We start from the raw sequence: 19,431 nt of genomic DNA on the forward strand, positions 1-19,431 counted from the left end.
AGAAGGGCCAAAGTTCACAAGGGGTGGAGGAGGTAAGCCTGGAAGGAAGTGATTGTTGAAATGGCTAATGCTTCTTCCAAGCTGGATGGCACAAAGGCAAAGGGGTCAGGGATATATTTAGTTTGGTTAGTACAATATCTACTGTCATGTATGACACACAGTAGAGTAGTATAATATATATTTAAAGGAAAAAACATAATGAGACACTGTGTAAGGAGAGGTATGAGACGACTAATATAATTGAGCACCTACTATGTAACAGACTCTTGGCACAGATTAATGTATCATCTCAGTCTCTTCTTATTGGCTACGCTTTCTCCTTTGCCTATAAACATGTTCCTCTTGCTCCTTTTCAAAATTTTCCTCTGACTTATCTACTCACTTTCCTGTCCTCTACCACCAAACTTCTTGAAAGAACACTATACGCCAAGAGCTGGCAGAAACTAGGCACCTGTGATCCCCACCTACTAATGCTTTTCCTTGGCTCACAGTGAGACTTGCTTCTAACCAAGAGAACACCGTAAAGGTAGGGGAAGGTACTGATCACATGCACATAATGATGTGATGATATTATAGAAAACCATACTGCATGTCTTGCCTGAGTTTCTCCCTTCGTTAGCTGAGAGGAAGCAAATGGCCATATTGGGTAACCCCACATGGCAAGGAAGTGTGGGTGCTCTCTGTTAGCTGAGGGACACCTCTAGACAATAGGCAATAACAACTCAAAAAAAAAAAAACCCAAACAAACCCAAAACAGAAAGCTGAGGCTTTCAGTTTTACAACCCCAAGATATTGAATGCTGTCAATAGCCACACGAGTACCCCAGGCAAGTTTCAGATGAAACTCCAACCTGGCCAACACCTTGATTAAAACCTTGTAAGACCCTAAGTGGGAGGCCTAACTAGGCTACATTCAGAGTCTTGACCCTCTGAAATTGAGATAATAAGTGGGTGTTGTTTTAAGCCACTAAAATAATATTGTGATGCATCAGTAGAAAATTAATACACCCACAAAACTCAACACCATCCTAACTAGACACAACTTGGTTAAAATTTAAGAAAAGCAACTAAAACTCTTGAAGTGCATCCAATAAAGATTATGATGGCATACTCAAATACCCCTTTTCATATAAATAATAGTAACATGATAGAGCAAACATTCTGCCTAATAACTCAAATAAACATGCTTTACAAGCCTAACACTTTATTAGTCACAGTCAAGTTCAGCAGCAGTAATCAATCACACATGTAGCAACAGACTGGTTCCAAATTGGGAAAGGAGTATGTCAAGGCTGTATATTGTCACCCTGCTTATTTAATTTATATGCAGAGTACATCAAGCGAAATGCTGGGCTGGATGAAGCACAAGCTGGAATCAAGATTGCTGTGAGAAATATCAATAACCTCAGATATGCAGATGACACCACCCTTATGGCAGAAAGTGAAGAGGGACTGAAGAGCCTCTTGATGAAAGTGAAAGAGGAGAGTGAAAAAGCTGACTTAAAGCTCAACATTCAGAAAACTAAGATCATGGCATCTGGTCCTATCACTTCATGGCAAATAGACGGGGAAACAATGGAAGCAGTGAGAGACTATTTTTTTGGACTTCAAAATCACTGCAGATGGTGATTGCAGCTATGAAATTAAAAGATGTTTGCTCCTTGGAAGAAAAGTTATGACCAACCTAGACGGCATATTAAAAAGCGGAGACATTACTTGGCTGACAAAGGTCTGTCTAGTCAAAGCTATGGTTTTTCCAGTAATCATGTATGGATATGAGAGTTGGACTATAAAGAAAGCTGAGCACTTAAGAATTGATGCTTTTGCACTGTGGTGTTGGAGAAGACTCTTGAGAGTCCCTTGGACTGCAAGATCAAACCAGTCAACCCTAAAGGAAATCAGTCCTGAGTATTTATTGGAAGGACTGATGCTGCAGCTGAAACTCCAATACTTTGGCCACCTGATGCAAAGAACTGACTCATTGGAAAAGACCCTGATGCTGGGAAAGATTGAAGGCAGGAGGCGAAGGGAACGACACAGGGTGAGATGGTTGGATGACATCACTGACTCGAAGATGTGAGTTTAAGCAAGCTCTGGGAGTTGGTGGTAGACAGGGAAGCCTGGCATGCTGCAGTCCATGGAGTCACAAAGAGTGGGACATGACTGAGTGACTGAACTGAACTGAATCACTCATAGTACTGTATTAGTTAGTAAGGAGAATTATGAAAAATATAAAATAGAGCCCTTGTCTTCCAATATCTTTTGTTTCCTAAATCTTATCCATGTCATCTGGGAGTTTCTTTATATAAAGGTCTTATTTCCCAGTGTTTCTAAAACAGCAAAGCCAGAGGCATAGATAAGACATGCAGAGCAGCTCATAGGCAGCATGGAAAACTGCAGCAGAGGAGGATGAGTGAATTGGTTATATATTGCAGCACAACACATTGCTCCAAACTGAGCAGCTTAAAACAACAAACCCTTATTATCTCACTTAGTTTCTGAAGGGCAGCCTGGGGGGTGGTTCCGGTTCAGAGTTTCTCAGGAAGTTTCGGTGAAGTTGTTGACCAGGATGCAGTCATCTGAAAGCTTGCCTGGGGCTTGAGGAACTGAAGTTGACCCTTGAACAGCCTGGGTTTGAACTGTGTGGGTCCACTTACGTGTGCCTTTTTAAAAACTACTTGTGGCTTTAAAAAAATATTACAGTAATACGCAATCTGAGGTTGGTTGGATCTCTAGGTGTGAAACCATAGCGATAACTACAGAGGGCTGCCTGTAAGTTAAGTTACAGGTGGATTTTTGAACCACTCTCTCTCCCACATTATTCGAGAGTCAACTGTACTTCCAAGACTGTTTATAGATGTTTGTAAGAGGCCTCAGTTCCTTAACAACAGGAATTTGCCCGTGACAAGGCAGATGGCTTCCCCCAAAGCAAGTTATCAAGAGCAGGCAAAAAGCTGCCGTGCTTTTTGTGATCCAGCTCAAGGATTAACAAACTTTCTGAAAGGGCTAAATAGTAACTACCTTAGGCTACACGCCATGGGGTCTGTATTGCTTACCTCAGTCGTTTCAGTGCAAAGCAGGTACATACAATGTAAACCAATGGGGATACTCGTTCCAATACAACTTGATTCATAAAAATAGGTGGCCGACCCACATCTATAGTTTGCTAACCCCTGACTTGGTCTCCAAATCTGCATGCCCTCATTTTCCCTTTAATCTTTCATTAGAAGCAAGTAATCAGGACCCAACCCACACTCAGGGGGAGAGGAATTAGGCTCTCTCTCTTAAAGGGAAGAATAAAAGAATTTCTGGACCTATCTTTTTTTGTTTGTTTGTTTTCCTAATTTCACTCTGTGCTCAGCTAGGATAATCATTGAGAAGAAATGTCCAGAATTCTGTCAAGGATTTGGTACAGATTTTTCCAACGACAGTTGGAGAAATTCTCCATGGATTCATCTTGTGTACCTTAAGGCACACTGAAAGGGTCTTTCTTCTATTGGTTGTAAGGATTAAATAATTTAATATATGTATATTACATTTCATGATTGCAGTCATGAAGTTAAAAGACACTTGCTCCTTGGAAGTAAAGCTACCACAAATCCAGACGGTGTATTAAAAGGCAGAGTCATCACTTAGCCGACAAAGGTCTGTATAGTCAAAGCTACGACCCTACCAGTAGCCATGTAGGAATGTGAGAGCCGGACCACAAAGAAGGCCGAACACCGAAGAATCGATGCCCCCGAACTATGGTGCCGGAAGACACTCCTGAGAGTCCCCCGGAAAGCAAGGAGATCAAACCAGCCACCCCCAAAGGAAATCAACCCTGAATACCCACCGGAAGGACCGATGCCAAAGGTGAAGCTCCAACACTCCGGCCACTGGATGAGAAGAGACCAAAACAATGGGCTTAATGCACAGTAAGCAGAATATGGGTTAAATATTGCATTTGTTTCTTAGGTCTGCTGTAACAAATTATACAAACTGGGAGGCATAAAGCAACAGAAATTTACTCTCTCACAGTTCCTGAGACCAGATGTTCAAAATCAAGGTGTCACCAGGGCCATGGTCCCTTGAAGGCTCTAAAGAAGAAGTTTGCCTCTTGCTAACTTTAGATGGCCCCTAGCAATCCCCGGGGTTCCTTGGCTGGTAGTTGTTTACTCCAGCCTCTACTTCTGTCACCACATGACCTCTTCCCTGTGTGTATCTCTGCGTCCTCTCCTCTTATAAGGATACTACTCATTGGATTTAGAACAATGACCTCTTATCCAGAATGACCTCGTATTAACACCAGTAACTACAGTCTATTTCCAAGGTCATATTCTGAGGTTCCAGGTGAATATGAACTCCAGGAGAACACTATTCAACCCACCACAACACACGAGAGTGTCCCCTACTGAGTTCTCTGTCCTCAGCTCCTGCCACTGAGCTCTAGGCTCTAGTCGGAGTGAATGACTTGTTCTCTTACTAGTCTACATGATCCTGCTATTGCTCTCCCTAGAGTGCCCTATCACCTCTTCCTCATTACTACTTGTTCTTTCAGATTTCTAAAATATCACTTCAGAAGTCCTTGTTTCATATCCACAGATTTTACATTTTATAAGAAATGATACAACACTAATATATAGAATGTGATCATTTAAGGATACATATTAAAATAGCTAGATGGAGTGCTAAAAAATATTAAAAAGATACAGCTAGGGAATCATAAGATGAAACAGAATACTAGAAAACATTTGATTAAACTAAAATCAATCAATCAATCAAAGGAAGAATATGAGGAAACACAAAGCCTAGATGGGATAAACAGAAAACTAAACACAAAGTACACCCAAGTGCAACCGTATCAGAAACTACACTAAATGCAGGTGAACCAGAAGGTAGATACCAGGGCTGGACTTACAGAAAGGAAGATTCAATTGTACATTATTTCTAAGAAATACAGCTAAAACATTAAAAGACAGACAGTTTGAAAGTAAAAGGAAGGAGTGATATACCATTCAAATACTAATCATAAAAAAACTGATGTGACTATTATCAGATAAAGTAGACTTCAAGACAAGGAGCATTAGCAGAGATAAAGAGGGAGAGTTAATAATATTAAGAGGACCACTTCATCAAGAAGACATAATAATCCTAAACGTGGATATACTCAACATCAGAGCTTCAAAGCATGGGATGACAGAACTAATGAAATAGGGAAATCCACAATCAGAGATTTTAACACTCCTTTCTCAGTAATAGATAGTTATAGAAGTAGACAAAAGAAACCTATCAGCAGATAGATTTAAACAGTATTACCAACCATCTTGCCCAACCTCATGGAACACTGCACTTAGCAACTGCAGAAAACATAAGTGAAAAAAACAGCTATACCAACAAAGACCTTATTCTGAACCTTAAAGTGTTTCTCAATAATATTTCCAGACTGAAATCTTAAAAGAGTATGTTCACAGTCCATATACAAATTAAATTGGCGACATCAATATAAGGAGTACTTTTATATGTCAATAAAATACTTTTAAAAAATTCCTGTTCACTTCACACCTGTCAGAATCATCAAAACCACCACAAATAACTAATACTGGTGAAGATACACAGAAAAGAGAATCTTTGTACACTGTTGGTAGGATTGTGAATTGGTGTGGCCACTCTGGAACAGTATGGAGGTTCCTCAAAAAACTAAAAATAGAACTGTCAAAAGATCAGCATTTCCACTACTAAGTAGGTATATGAAAAAAACAAAAACACTAATTTGAAAAGATACATATACCCCAACGTTCATAGTTGCATTATTAACCAAGATATGGATGTAATCTGCGTTCTTCAACAGATGAATGGATAAAGATATGGTATATATATATATACACAATGGAATATTAGTCATAAGAAAGAAGGAAATTCTGCCATTTGCAACAATACAAATGGACCTAGAGAGCATTATGCTTAGTGAAACTGGAGAAAGACAATTAATGCATGTTATCACTTATATATGGAATCTTAAAAAAAGAAATTTTATCACAGAGATGGAAAGTATAAAAAAACAGTAAGAAGGAAATTCTAGAAATAAAACATAAATCTAAACATGTAAGAATTCATTAGTTGGGCATAAAGATCTTTCTATTGAGCACAGGTAACTTCTCTACCAGTATGTAAGGTTTTCTGTATGTATGTAATGTGTTCTGTTCTTTATTCCATGAACCAGAACTATTAATATCCACTTATAGATTGGTCATTTCCCATTTGCACTTATTGCTGTTAACATGTATCTTATGTGATTTCTTTAGAGTATTATGCAAAAACTTTATTATTGAAACTTTCAACTGGAAAAAGTTCTGGCAAAATTATTTTTTCCTTCACAGCTTCTCAAAGCAGCCATATAAACCACTTTGTTTTTCATGTTTGTTCCTATGGACCTTATTGTCTAATCATTTTCCAGATAAGTGATTATAAGGCAGCCTTTTTCAGTTTTTCAATTAGTAACTTTTTATGGTCTTTCTTTGATGGGTTCGTTTCCTGGTTTATGATCCCCTAGACATTTTAGGGAACTTTAAAGAGGAAAACTTGTAGTTTCCTAGACACTTGGCAGGCACTGTGGCCCCTATCTCTATTATCTTATTAAATTATGAAAGTTTTTCAGGTTAATGGAAATACAGTCTAGAGGTGGGGTTCAGAAGCTTTTAAAACTTCCATTCTGAAGGATCAGGCTGCTAGTTTCTTTGGATCAAGTTTCTTTCAGCTCCCAGGTCCAGGTTAATAAGCAGTAGTTATATAAGCATTGTTCCATTTAACTCCCCATGATCTCTAGGTGCCTTCTGAGGCAAGGCTCACCTTTTTCTTTATACTGTTATTACACAGACTAAAAACTGGTTTTCAATTTCTAATGTAAAATTCTTCTGTCATCTATGATGTTATCCTATGTCCAAGCATTTGCCCAAGTATATATCTCCCTTGCCAGTTTTTTGATGAGGTGTGTCATAAAGTACTGCAGAGGGTGTGTTTACTTTGTGTTGTGTTTATTGAGAAGTAGAAAAAAGGTTGTTCTATACTTTGCAGGTGTTTCATCATTTCTTTGATGTCTGTGGAACAAGCTGTGCAAATTGTTGCTGCCAAGTTTGTATTGCAAATGTATTCTGAAATGAATTTTACCAGGATCCATCACACCATTTTACTATGGAAACACTGGTAAACATCTCACAACATGGCATTCAAGATTTAGTCCTTAAATTCTTGAGTAATGCTTGAAGTAGTATATTTTATTATCTCATTATGATTATATTTGTTATTCCGTGAGGAAGGCAGAGTGAGATATTATCACCTCGCTTCCATGAGGAAGTTGAGACATGAACAGAGCTGATTAAACGAGACAGCACGCAAGAAAAGTATCTGTGACAGAGCCTGGTATGTGTGTATACATGTGTGTGTACATATACATGAATGTATACACACAAATATATATTTAATGTGTATATATTTTTTTTCCTGCAAAATGAGGGTCAGGGCAATAATTTCTTTCTTTACAAGAAGATATTTATTTACTACCAAAAAACAATTTCACACCTAAAATTAAAGCTTCTTAACATCTAGCTACAGCTTCTGTGGTGGCTCAGATGGTAAAGAATCCACCTGTAGAGCAGGAGACCCATGTTTGATCCCTGGGTTGGGAAGATTCTCTGAAGAAGGAAATGGCAACTCACTTCAGTATTCTTGCCTGGGAAATCCTATGGACAGAGGAGCCTGGTGGGCTGCACGCAGTCCATGGGGTCTCAAAGAGTCAGACATGACTGAACAACTAACACTTCAATGCCTAGTCATATACAGTCCTTCTAGCAAGCTCTATTCCGATGTCATAGATAACATTTCCATATCTGGCTATGAGTTTTCTGTGTTCAGGATAAATTAATATATACTATAGTAGTCAATTTTTAAAATATAATTCAAAGACATTATAGGACTACTTCTTTAAACTTTCATATATATATTTCTACTGACGTCACAACATCCTAAGATCTCTTTCCCTGAATAGAGCCTTCAGGCAAATTATGGTTTAATTAAAACTTGAGTTTGATTTCCTTCTACTTTCTCTTTTGGTTCTTCTCCTACTTCTTAGGTGATAATCCATATTCCATTAAAATCAGTTCACAGGCAGAAACAGCAGGAAGAGGAATGTGATTAGGACAGTGAACTATGAGTCAGAGACTAGGAATTCCATGGAGGAAAAAAACCTTCAAGCAATTAGGAACTGGGATTACTATAGGAGTTTACCAACGCCTAAGCCTTTGAGAGAAGCAAAGGCTTAACAACTTGGAGTTTGCCAGGCAATGAGTTAGCAGGGGAGAGCAGGCCAAACAAGCATAAGGGGCCAGCAGTAGGCAGAATGCAAAATGCTTTAGTACCCTCAGTCACTCTTTATTCCTCTTACTATAGTGAATTTCAGTCTAATGTGATACTAGCCCAAAATCCTACCAGTAGTAACAGTTGGCTGACTGAATAGTCGATATGGGATGAGAAGTGATCACAGCTCTTTTGGCAGAAGGGTTTTCTTTACTATGTTGAAATGGATGAAATTACAGTAATTCACATCAAAGAGGGAGAAAATGATCATTAACTTATTACAACTCTCAAAAATAGTATGTCTTGAGGAGAGGACCAAAGCAATACTTCTTCAAGTATATTCTATGCCATACTCACTCCTGTATTTTAGTTCAATGCTTTAGATGAAAAAGGGCTTCTGTGGTCAAACATGCTGAGAAATGCTGCATGACCTTCTTACTAGAAATGTTAATAAAAGTCCTGAGAAATCTTGCAGTAAGAACATAAGCTCTTTTAATTTTATTCAATGTACTTTTATGATTAATGCTTTTAGTGTCCTGCTAAAGAAATCTTTGCATACTCCAAGGCTGCAAATATACTTTTCTTTGTTTTTCCTAGTTTTTGGTTCTGAGCTTTGTATTTAGATCTATGGTCCATATCTATCTAATTTTTGTGTATAAAGTAAGAAAGATGTGGAAGATGTGAAAATATGAATCAAATCCACTTCAACCAGCAACATGTTTAGAAAGACTATCCTTTTCCCATTTAATTTACTTGCCACCTTGATAAAAAATCAATTGGTCATATACATGTGACCTATTTCCGGATTGCTTATTCTGTTCCATTGATATTATTCATCTATTCTTAGGGTAATACTTGATTAACTGTAACTTTTAAGTCTTGAATCACATATTATAAATCTCTCACCTTGTCGTTGCTTTTTCAAGATTGTTTTAGCTCTTCTATATCCATTGCATTTCCAAATATATTTTAGAATTGGCTTGACAATGCCTGCTAGAATTCTGACAGAGATTTCATTGACTCTATAGATCAATTTCAGGAGGATTGGCATCTCAACAGTTCTGAGTTCTATAATCCATGATCATGGTACGGTTTATCCTTGAACGACACAGGTTTGAAGTGAGTGGATCCATTTATACTTGAGGTTTTTTCTCAGTAGTAAATGCAACAGTACTACATGATCTGAGGTTGGTTGATCTGCAGATTTGGAACTCAGAGGGATGAATTGTGTATGTGGAGGGCTGATTACATATTACATGTAGATGTTCAGCTGCACAAGGGTCATCAGCCCCACTGATGCCTACATTGTTCAAGGATTAACTGTATATATATACTGGACTTTCAATTTTGATCTTTAGTTTTTCTCAGCAATGTTTTGTAGTTCTCAGTATAGATGTCTTCTGTTCTTTTAAATATTTCTTTCTATGTATCTGGTAATTTAATGGTGATATTTTAATTTATTTTAAAATGTTTTAGTGGCTCTAATCATTTCAAATACAATTTTTATATTGATTATAACCTGTGGCCTAGTTAAATTCTTTAAATAGTTGAAATCATTTTTTATAGCTTCCATAAGACTTTCTATGTATACAATCTTTCTGTGTGTGAATCATGACAATTTTGCCTCCTTTCTGAAATTTGGCCTTTTATTTCTTTTCTTTGCCTTATCACAGTGGCCCTATACTAAGCACATAACATATATCATCTCATTTAACCTTCACAACAACTCAATTTTATTCCTATTTTACAGATAAGAAAACCAAGACCCAGAAATGTTCAGTAACTTGCCCAATCAATATTGCACACCTATCAACAGACCTTGAAAAAGGGAATGGCAACCCACTCCAGTATTCTTACCTGGAGAATTCCACGGACAGAGGAACCTGGCAGGCTATGATCCATGGGGTTGTAAAGAGTCAGACACGACTGACAGAATAACACACACACACAAACACACATCAACAGATCTAGAGTTCAAATCTAGGCACTCTTACTCCAAACCTGTATTTATGACTACTTCTACCTACTTATGAGTAGCTTCTAAATTTGGAAAACTCAGAGGCACAAAAGCAAAAAATATTTTCAAATAAATAATAGAAAAAAATCCTACTAAGGACAAATATATAAACAGTTCACACACACACACACAAAAAGGCAGTTTCTTTTGAACATGAAAAGATATTCAACCCTACTCAAGATGAGAGAAATGAAAATTAAAACTATCCTAAAATGGTATAGCCACTATGAAAACTGAATAGTGGTTTCTCAAGAAATGAAAATAGAATTACCATATGATCCAGCAATCCCACTTTTGGGTTTATCTATAGATGAATAAACAAAATGTGATATGTACAACACAATGGAACATTATTCAGCCTTAAAAAGGAAGGAAATCTTGTTATTTGCTACAACATGGATGAACTTTGAACACTTTATGCTAAGTGAAACAAGCCTCACAAAAAAACAAAAACTGTTACTATCTGTAAAATAGACAGTGGGAATTTGCTGTAGGAGGCAGGGAACCCAAAGCTGGTGCTCTGTGACAACCAGAGGGGTGAGATGGGGAGGGAGGTGGGAGCAAGGTTCAGGAGGGAGAGGACATATGTATACCTTTGGCTGATTCATGTTGATCTACAGCAGAAACCATCACAACACTGCAATTACCCTCCAACTAAAAATTAAATTGAAAAAGACAAAAAAGCTGTATGATTCCACTTATACAAAGTATCTATGCTAGTCAGATTCACAGAAACAGGAAGTAGAATGGTGGCTGTTAGGAAATGAGGGAGAGGAAAATGGAGTTGCCATTTAATAGGTAAAGAGTTTTGGTTTTACAAGATGAAAAAGTTCTAGAGATTTATTTCATAACAGTGTTAAAGTACCTAAAACTAATGACTTGTGCACTTAAAAATGGTTACGATGATAAATGTTGCATTTTTTAAAATCACAATTTAAAATTTTTAAATTGTTTTAAAAACTTTAACACAAATTTTATTATGAATTCTTAAAAAAAAAACAACTATGTTGAAACCAATTTTTAAGTTATCAGATTGGCAAAAATCTGAAAGTCTGATAGTACTCTCTTATATGTTTGTTGCTGGGGGAGTACAAATTGAAACAATCCCTATAAAGTGCAATTAGGCAATAGCCACGACATCTTTTGATCTAGCATTTCTACTCTGGTGAATTTAATCATTCAGATATACTGTAAGAATATATGGGATGATACAGTCCCAGATTTTGAATTTTGAATTTAAATTTGATTTTGAATTTCAGCTTTGTTTACAAAAGAAAAATACTGGAAATAACAAAAATGCCCATTACTAGATGATTGCTTTGTCGTTGTTGTTTAGTCGCTAAGTAGACTAAATAGAGCTATTTTAAAATAAGAATGCTTATCATGTACTGATATGAAAAGAGTTTCAACATATAAGTGAAAAAATTAACAGTATATATAATAGTATATGTAAAAAGGAGGAAAGTAGGAATCTATAATTTTATAATTTCTTCATATATAAAGAAACTCTAGATATAGGAAAAGGATAATAATAAAATATAGTAATAGTAATAAAAATAATAATAGTGATTTGGGGGTCCTAAATGGGAACTGAATGGATAGGGGACTGGGGTGGGAAGATTTCAATATAGCTTTTTAATATGTTTTGGTCTTGGAATCATGTGAATATATCACCTATTCAAAAAATTCAATGAAAATTCCTATGTGTGTGTGTGTGTGCGTGCTTAGTTGCTCACTCATGTCTGACTTTGTGACTCCAAGGAAATGGCAACCCACTCCAGTATTCTTGCCTGGAAAATCCCATGGATGGAGGAGTGTGGTAGGCTACAGTCCATGGGGTCGCAAAGAGTCGGACACGACTGAGCGACTTCACTTGACTTAAACTGTAGTCCTCCAGGCTCCTCTGTCCATGGGATTCTCCAGCAAGAATACCGGAGTGGAGCTCCTATGCTCAGAAGAAAATTTTAGTGGTACCAAGTGACATTAAGTTATTCATAAAACAAATGTTTACCAAGTATATACTGTATGTCCAGTGGGCACTATTTGGGGCATTGGCAATATAGCATTGAACAAGATGTAGTTCTTGCCCCTCATAAAACTTATATTCTAGTGGGAAAGACTATATAATTTACTGATAAATTATGCCAGGTAGCTATTTAAGAAAAGTAAATCAGGATGAAGGAAAAAGAAGCAATTTAGTGGAAGTGAGGTGGTGGTGCCTCTGAGGAGGAGGTATCTGAGTAGAGACCTGAATGAAAGGAAGGCAGAAATAATGCAGGGGAAAGTTTTCCAGGCAGGGCAGCACAAGCCCTGGGGCAGGAACATGCTTGATGTGTTCTATAAACAGCAAAACGTTTATGTAGCTGGAGCAAACTTTGTGAAGTGAATGAAGTAGGCAATGATGGTGAACAGGCGGTCAGAAAGCAGATCATACAGGCTTCATGGGGCACGTGCAATGGTCTGGGTGTTAGAGACAGCTACTGGAGCTTTCTTAAAAAACCGGACCGTATCTTGGTTAAGATTAAGCCTGGGCACACCTGTGTGTTCCTCCAGGTGGTTAAAGGACTGAAATACTTCAAATACGGTCAGTAAACAGGTGCTTCCCTGGTAAGAGAGTCACCTGCCATACTGGCTTCTCTTCCAGGACACCCAACCCCCTCCCCGGCCATGAACTGATAGATAAATAAGTAACCCGGTCCAGCAATAGCTATTGAGTTGGCAAAGTTATAGTCAGTTCAGGAACCCAGAATCATTGCAGTTAGCAGACTACACGATGAACCAAGGTCTCACTTTATTACAGTCCTAGAACCCGCTTAGGACAGCGTGTCTTGGGTTTCTATCCCACCAGGGGTCAGTTGGGGCCCAATACTACCAGTGGGCTCTCACTCAAGTCTAGTAGGAATAAGGCAGACTAGAGAAATAAACTGAATGTCCCTGAGGTCTGAGGTGAAGCTAGAGCAAAGGGGAAACCCAGAGTACTTCCACATAAACAATCAGTACTTCCTGAATGATCTGAAAGGCTACTGGCCCACAGCCAGCCTTTATAACTTTTATATATTAACCTCATCAAAATTTGTTTCTCTGTTCAAAGTTATACCATTGTCCAGTACCAGGATTTTTTTTTTCAAATACATTGTGGCAAAAGGGAAATAGAAAATAACAACCTCTCCAGCACCAAATGCAACCTTAACACTCTCATAGCTGCACTCAATAGAGTCAATGTTTGTATAACAATGCATAGTTCCTGGAATCCTAGTACCAAAGCAGAACGACAACAGCTGAACTGCAACAATTTTCACTTCATATATGAAATTTATTTTACATAGGACAGTATGGGGAATTTAGTCTGGAAAATTAGTACATATGTCAAAGTCTTAAAAACATATTTCTCCGAAGTTGCAACAAATTTCTAAGGCTGCTTGCCATTTCCATCCATTTCACAAAGTTCCTCCTCTTTGAAACTACACTCTGTTGCTCTTCAATCTAGGATCCCAACATCTGATTAAATCATGTTAGTCCTACTTAGTTCTCATTCATTTGATTTCTTTGAACATCAAAAGCTCCAGTTTAATTACCTGAGAGACTACTAAATATTTGCTAACATAATCTCGTAACTAGAGCATAAACTAAAGAGAAAGCAACCAGAAAGAACATCAGGGAGAAATTTCAGCACTAGTTGGAAATAATCAATCTTTGGGCACCAGATATATATTCCATCACTTTTACTTTCTGACCATAAGCACCTTAACTCAATCAAAGACAAGACATTAAAAGTCATCTCATGCAAGCAGGAGGACCTGTGTTAGCAGAACACTTGCTGAAAGACTTTAGGACTTTCTTTTTCTTAAAAAAAAAAAAAAAAAAAAAAAAGACTTTAGGACTTTCTTTTTCTTAAAAAAAAAAAAAAAAAAAAAAAAAACTATTGTGAAATGCTGAAACTTTCTTGCAAGTAGGTCTAGTATACAAGATTTAGTACCTTAATTTAATCTTAGAAATTGTTTCCATGATGCTTTCATATTCAAATATCAAAATATTTTTTAAAAAGTACTTACACTGCAGCAACCTGAAGTCAGATCAGACAGCTTGAAACTACCAGCAGCTGCCTGCTTCCTCACAGACTAAACTTTGTTCCCTTCCTGGCTGGTTCTGGATCAGGTTCACACTGATACACATTTACCATGGCCTTGGAAGCTACCACCCAACAACGTGGGAGGGTTTGTTCATTAAACTTCTGCTTGATAACCACCTATCAGCAACTTCTCAGAGGTTTACCTGGACATGTTTAAAGAGGGAAATTTATGGAAGATTACAGAGTCTCCTGAAGAGTCTCCTAATCTCTGATGGCTGGGTTTTGGTTTCAGAGGGAATTTTCCTGTGTTCCTAGAAAAACCAAACCAACCAACCAACCAACACAATAATCCTCTGGGATTCAAAAATCTTGCTTCATAAAAATTCTATCGCCTCCTCAGAGTGCATACATTGTACTATCACAGCAGAAAGAGGCCAGAAAGTTGCTTTTCTATTACAGTTTCCTGTCACCTCCATTCGCCCCAGCTCTTTCACTAGTTGGGAAACAACAGAGAGTTCTTATTAAATGTAGTGCTTTCTGACATTGAAACCACTTGCTGAGTAAAACCACTCTCTAATGTAAAGAGAGGACTTAGACCACCATCCCCCACCCCCACCAAATTCTGTTCCTCACAAGATAAAATATTATGCCGCATCATTCCTTTCCACATCTCTAAGCTTCTTTCCCTCTGAGCTACTATATTTCTATAATTTGTAGCATTAGCCTTTGGAACAAAAGCCATTTACTATGTATTTAACTACACTAATCATTACTTTATAAACATTATCTTATTCTCTCCTAAGCAATATACTTGGGATCATCTTCAATTCTTCTTAGTCTGATTCTTGTACCTAATTTGGCCCCTTCACTATCTTGGTGATACTGCAATAAGCACTGTGGTAGGCAGAATAATGACCTCCTCCACAGATGTTCATTCCCTAATCACTGGAATCTGTTACCTTACACAGACAGCCAAGGGACTGTGCAGATGCAATTAAGGTTAAGAACTTTGAGACAGGGAGATTATCTGGATATGTCCAATTTTTCCCAGCTTTGGTAAGAGAGAGGCAATGTGAGGGTTTACTTGCTCTTGCTGACTTTGAAGATGGAGGAAGGGGGTTGATAGAAGCCGGAAAACGTGAGAGGAAACACATTCCTCTCTAGAAACTCTGGAAAGGGACATGGCCCTGAAAATTTTTGGTTTCAGCCTCATGAGACCCATATTGGATTTTTGACTTACAGTACTGTTAGATAATAAATTTGTGTTGTTTTAAGCCACTAAGCTTGTGACCACTTTCTATGGCAGCAATAGAAATATAGGTACTTTAATTTCAAAATGTCTTTTTGAAAACATAAACTCCAAACTGATATATCCATTCTCCCCCAAACTTCCCTTCCATCCAGGCTACCATATAACTCTGAGCAGAGTTCCATGTGCTATACAGTAAGTCTTTGTTGGTTACCCATTTTAAATATAGCAGTGTGTACATGTCCATCCCAAACTCCATAAGTATCCCTTTGCCCCATCCTTCCCCCCTTAGACCATCCTTCTAATATTAAGGTAATTTTGAATCATGCCTCTGTACTCTGTCATCAGAAATATCTTTTTAACCCTAACTGCACTGACTTAATCTCCATGTATTTACCAAGTTATTAATAAATAAACACTGATTAATCAAGATGAAGAACAGAATTCTGAAACAGAGAACAGAGTTCTATTATTAGAGATTATCAGAGATCTTCAATTTGACCTCGGCCCATAAATCAATACTCTTTGGGTACACAAGTCTGATCAGCTACAAAAGACACTCTCATGTAGTCTATACTGTTTTTAACTTCTCAAGTATATCAGAAGGATAAAATCAATGCCTTAATAAATAAAGATATGTCTACAGCGTACCAATCCACTAGAACTCTTCTGGAAATGGAGATGTGGTTAGTTTGATGTCAGCAGTTGTTCTGTTTTTCAGTGCTGTCTCAGTGATTATCATTTTCTTTTATGAGAGTTTACAAACTATCAGTTAATTATTCTTTCCAGAAGTCTACTTGAAATTAAAAGGAAGTTTTCCCAATTGTAGGAAGTGAAGACAATCTCTGTCTCAAAAGCAGAGACATAGTGGAGGGAGGAGATGGGGGCCACTATGAAAGAAGGCTGGGGTGAGTACTGTGTGCCCTTCTAAGAGTATAAAACCCAGACTCATCAGGAAAGCAGTGATTGTTGGAAAGTAGTATAAAACTAGGGTTGAGACATATGATGTAAAGTCTTGAAAAGGGAACTAGGATTTAAACTTAATATATTAGAAAATAGCTAATATTGAAATATTTTAAAGAAGGAAAATAAAATAATGAGTACATTGATAACCAAATTGAAAAATGGGCAAATTATATGAAGAGTTCACAGAAGAAGAAATATAAATCGCTCTTAAATATATAGAAAGACTCTCTACCGCGTTCATTATAAGAGAAATACAGTTCAAAATACAATGACATTATTTTAACCTATATTTTAACCTATCAAATTGGCAAAGTTCAAAGTCACATAAGGCACAGTGTTGGTGAAGTTATGGGTAAATAATGGACAATAAATTGGTAAAACCACTGAAAAGCAAATTGGCAATCAAATTATGAATACATATCCCCACTGACCCAGCAATAACTAAAAAATACATATATAAAATGATAACGTGTCCATAAATATTCACTGCAGCATTGTTTGCAAAGTTAAAGATGTCAATAAGAAGGGAACTGGTAAATTATAGTGCAGATACCCAGTGGAGTAAGAAAACAGGGCAAATGTATGTTACTGATAAAGAGTGATCAAGCTGTATTAAGTTTAAAAAGGTAAACTACAGAGCACTATATGTAGAATGCAACTATTTGCGTGTGTATGTTTGACAGAGAGAGAGAGACAGAATACACTGAAAATCTCTCTGGAAGAACATCCAAGAATACAGAAACAGTGGGTTCTCTCTAGGGAAGGGACTGGTAGCTATGGCTCAAAGGTGGGAAGGAGAATTATGCATCCTTTTGTCTTTTCTGAATTTTTACCCAAGCTGGTGTTGCCTACTTAAAAAATATAGATATGCTAAGTGGCAATATGGCATCCTGGAAAAGAAAAAGTAGAGTGGTAAAAAATCTGGCAAAAAACAAATAAAGTCTGGATTTTAGTTAATAGTCACGTACCACTGTTAATTTCTTAATTTTGACAAATGAGCCATGGTTACATAAGATGTTAACATCTGAGAAACTAGGTGAAGGTACTATTTTTGCAACTTTTCTGTAAATCTAAAACTACTCCCTAAATAAAAAGCTTATTAAAACAAGAAACATTTAACAAATTAATAGGGCAGCTATGGTGGAAACGGCTTGGAGAGAGGACAGATTAGAATCAAAGAGGCCAGATGAGAAACTGTGGGAGTAATCCTAGCATGAGATGATGAAGGCCTGCCTGAGGGTAAAAGTCATGAAAACACAATGAAAAGAACTAACACAGATATAACATATTTCAGAAGGAAAAAATCAAATATTTGCAGTAGTAGAGAGAGAGAAGAAGAATGAAACTAGGGACAAAAGATGAAAATTGGAAAAAGAAGCTGGTTTGAAGGGGAATGAGATACATTTAATTAATTCATTCAGCAAATATTTGTTGGTACTTACTATGCCAGGCACTATGCAAGGCACTGGGGATGTGAGAGTGACCCTAAATGTTTTAGTTCAATTGTCCAAAATGCCTCTGAATATTAGAGGATGAGAGTTCAGGGGAGAGGACAGACTGGGATAGCTGAGAAAGGTGATACAGAGGGAGGGAGGAGAGGCCAAAGGTGAGCCACAGAACAGAAACACAATTGGGGGAAGAGTATAGTAGCAGAGAAGGCAGGGAAGGATGGGCAGAGGGTTTTGAGAACAAGCATGGTACCGTAATTTCTGGGAAACCAAGATAGAAGATCAAAGAAGTATTCCATCAAATGCACCGTACAAGAAATGAGGATATACAAAAGACCACAACACGATGGGGTAAAAAGAGAGAGAACTGATGGCAAAGGAGGTCACTCAAGAGACCTGAAAAGGCTTTCGGTGAAGCCTAAATGGAACCCAGATCACAAAAATCGAAGTATTCTTAGAAGAAAGCAATTCTGAGTCAAAGGCCTTCAAAAAATGGGATTCCATTTATTATCATGCTTCTCAAACTGGGTATATGAAGCTATGGCACAGACTGTTTTGTAGAATCAGCTTCATTAGGAGGAAAATATACAAACAGGAGAGAAGAATGCAAAATCTGCATATGTTTCTAAAATTCAAACAGTTCCTAAAATTTCAAGCATGGGGGTTATCTTCCTACTTTTAGGGCTACAAATTCACTCTCCACTTCCATAAAGGGGTACTTGGGCAGAAATTTGAGAAGCATCAATATAATGGTCAGCTATCCTGAAATGTGGTATTGTTACTAAAACTCAAGATAACGATAATTTTAAAAATAGCTCAGTGAACTATGGCCCCACATGGCAAATTACAATAAACATTTCACATTCAAAAAAGAAAAATAATGAACAAAATATTGGATTTATCATATTTACCATTATTTGATATTTCTATTCATGTAACTTATTTATCTTTGATGTCTATAGGTAAGCTTGGCTACATACTGAGAAGGAAGTCACACTGTCAACTATACACAGATGCTTTATTAATGCTATTTGAGAATGATGAATATATACTATGTACCAACCAATACCATATACATATGAAAGTGAAAGTGAAGTCGCTCAGTCATGTCTGACTTCTAGCAACCCCATGGGCTGCAGCCTACCAGGTTCCTCCGTCCATGGGATTTTCCAGGCAAGAGTACTGGAGTGGGTTGCCATTGCCTTCTGGGGATCTTCCCGACCCAGGGATCTAACCCGGGTCTCCCACATTGGAGGCAGATGCTTTAACCTCTGAGCCACCAGGGAAGTCCATTACCATATACATATATATGTGTGTAAATATACAGACATATATACAATTTATATATATAC

The 19,431-nt window shown here is 37.4% G+C and overlaps 1 protein-coding gene across 4 annotated transcripts in view; it reads right to left on the reverse strand.

Annotated features, from left to right (window-relative positions):
• The window catches only part of MAP3K13 (mitogen-activated protein kinase kinase kinase 13), a 160,438-nt gene that overhangs the window by 110,361 nt on the left and 30,646 nt on the right, over window positions 1-19,431 (reverse strand). The window contains exon 1 of one of the 4 annotated variants that reach the window (XM_065943544.1): window positions 14,400-14,487. The exons of the other annotated variants lie outside the window; for them this stretch is intronic. The gene's annotated coding sequence lies outside the window, so the exon portion shown is untranslated. Of the gene's footprint in view, window positions 1-14,399; window positions 14,488-19,431 lie in introns of those variants that run through there. 4 annotated transcript variants of the gene reach the window in all.

Source organism: Muntiacus reevesi, chromosome 8 (assembly GCF_963930625.1).
Source record: "Muntiacus reevesi chromosome 8, mMunRee1.1, whole genome shotgun sequence".
Lineage (NCBI taxonomy): Eukaryota > Metazoa > Chordata > Mammalia > Artiodactyla > Cervidae > Muntiacus > Muntiacus reevesi.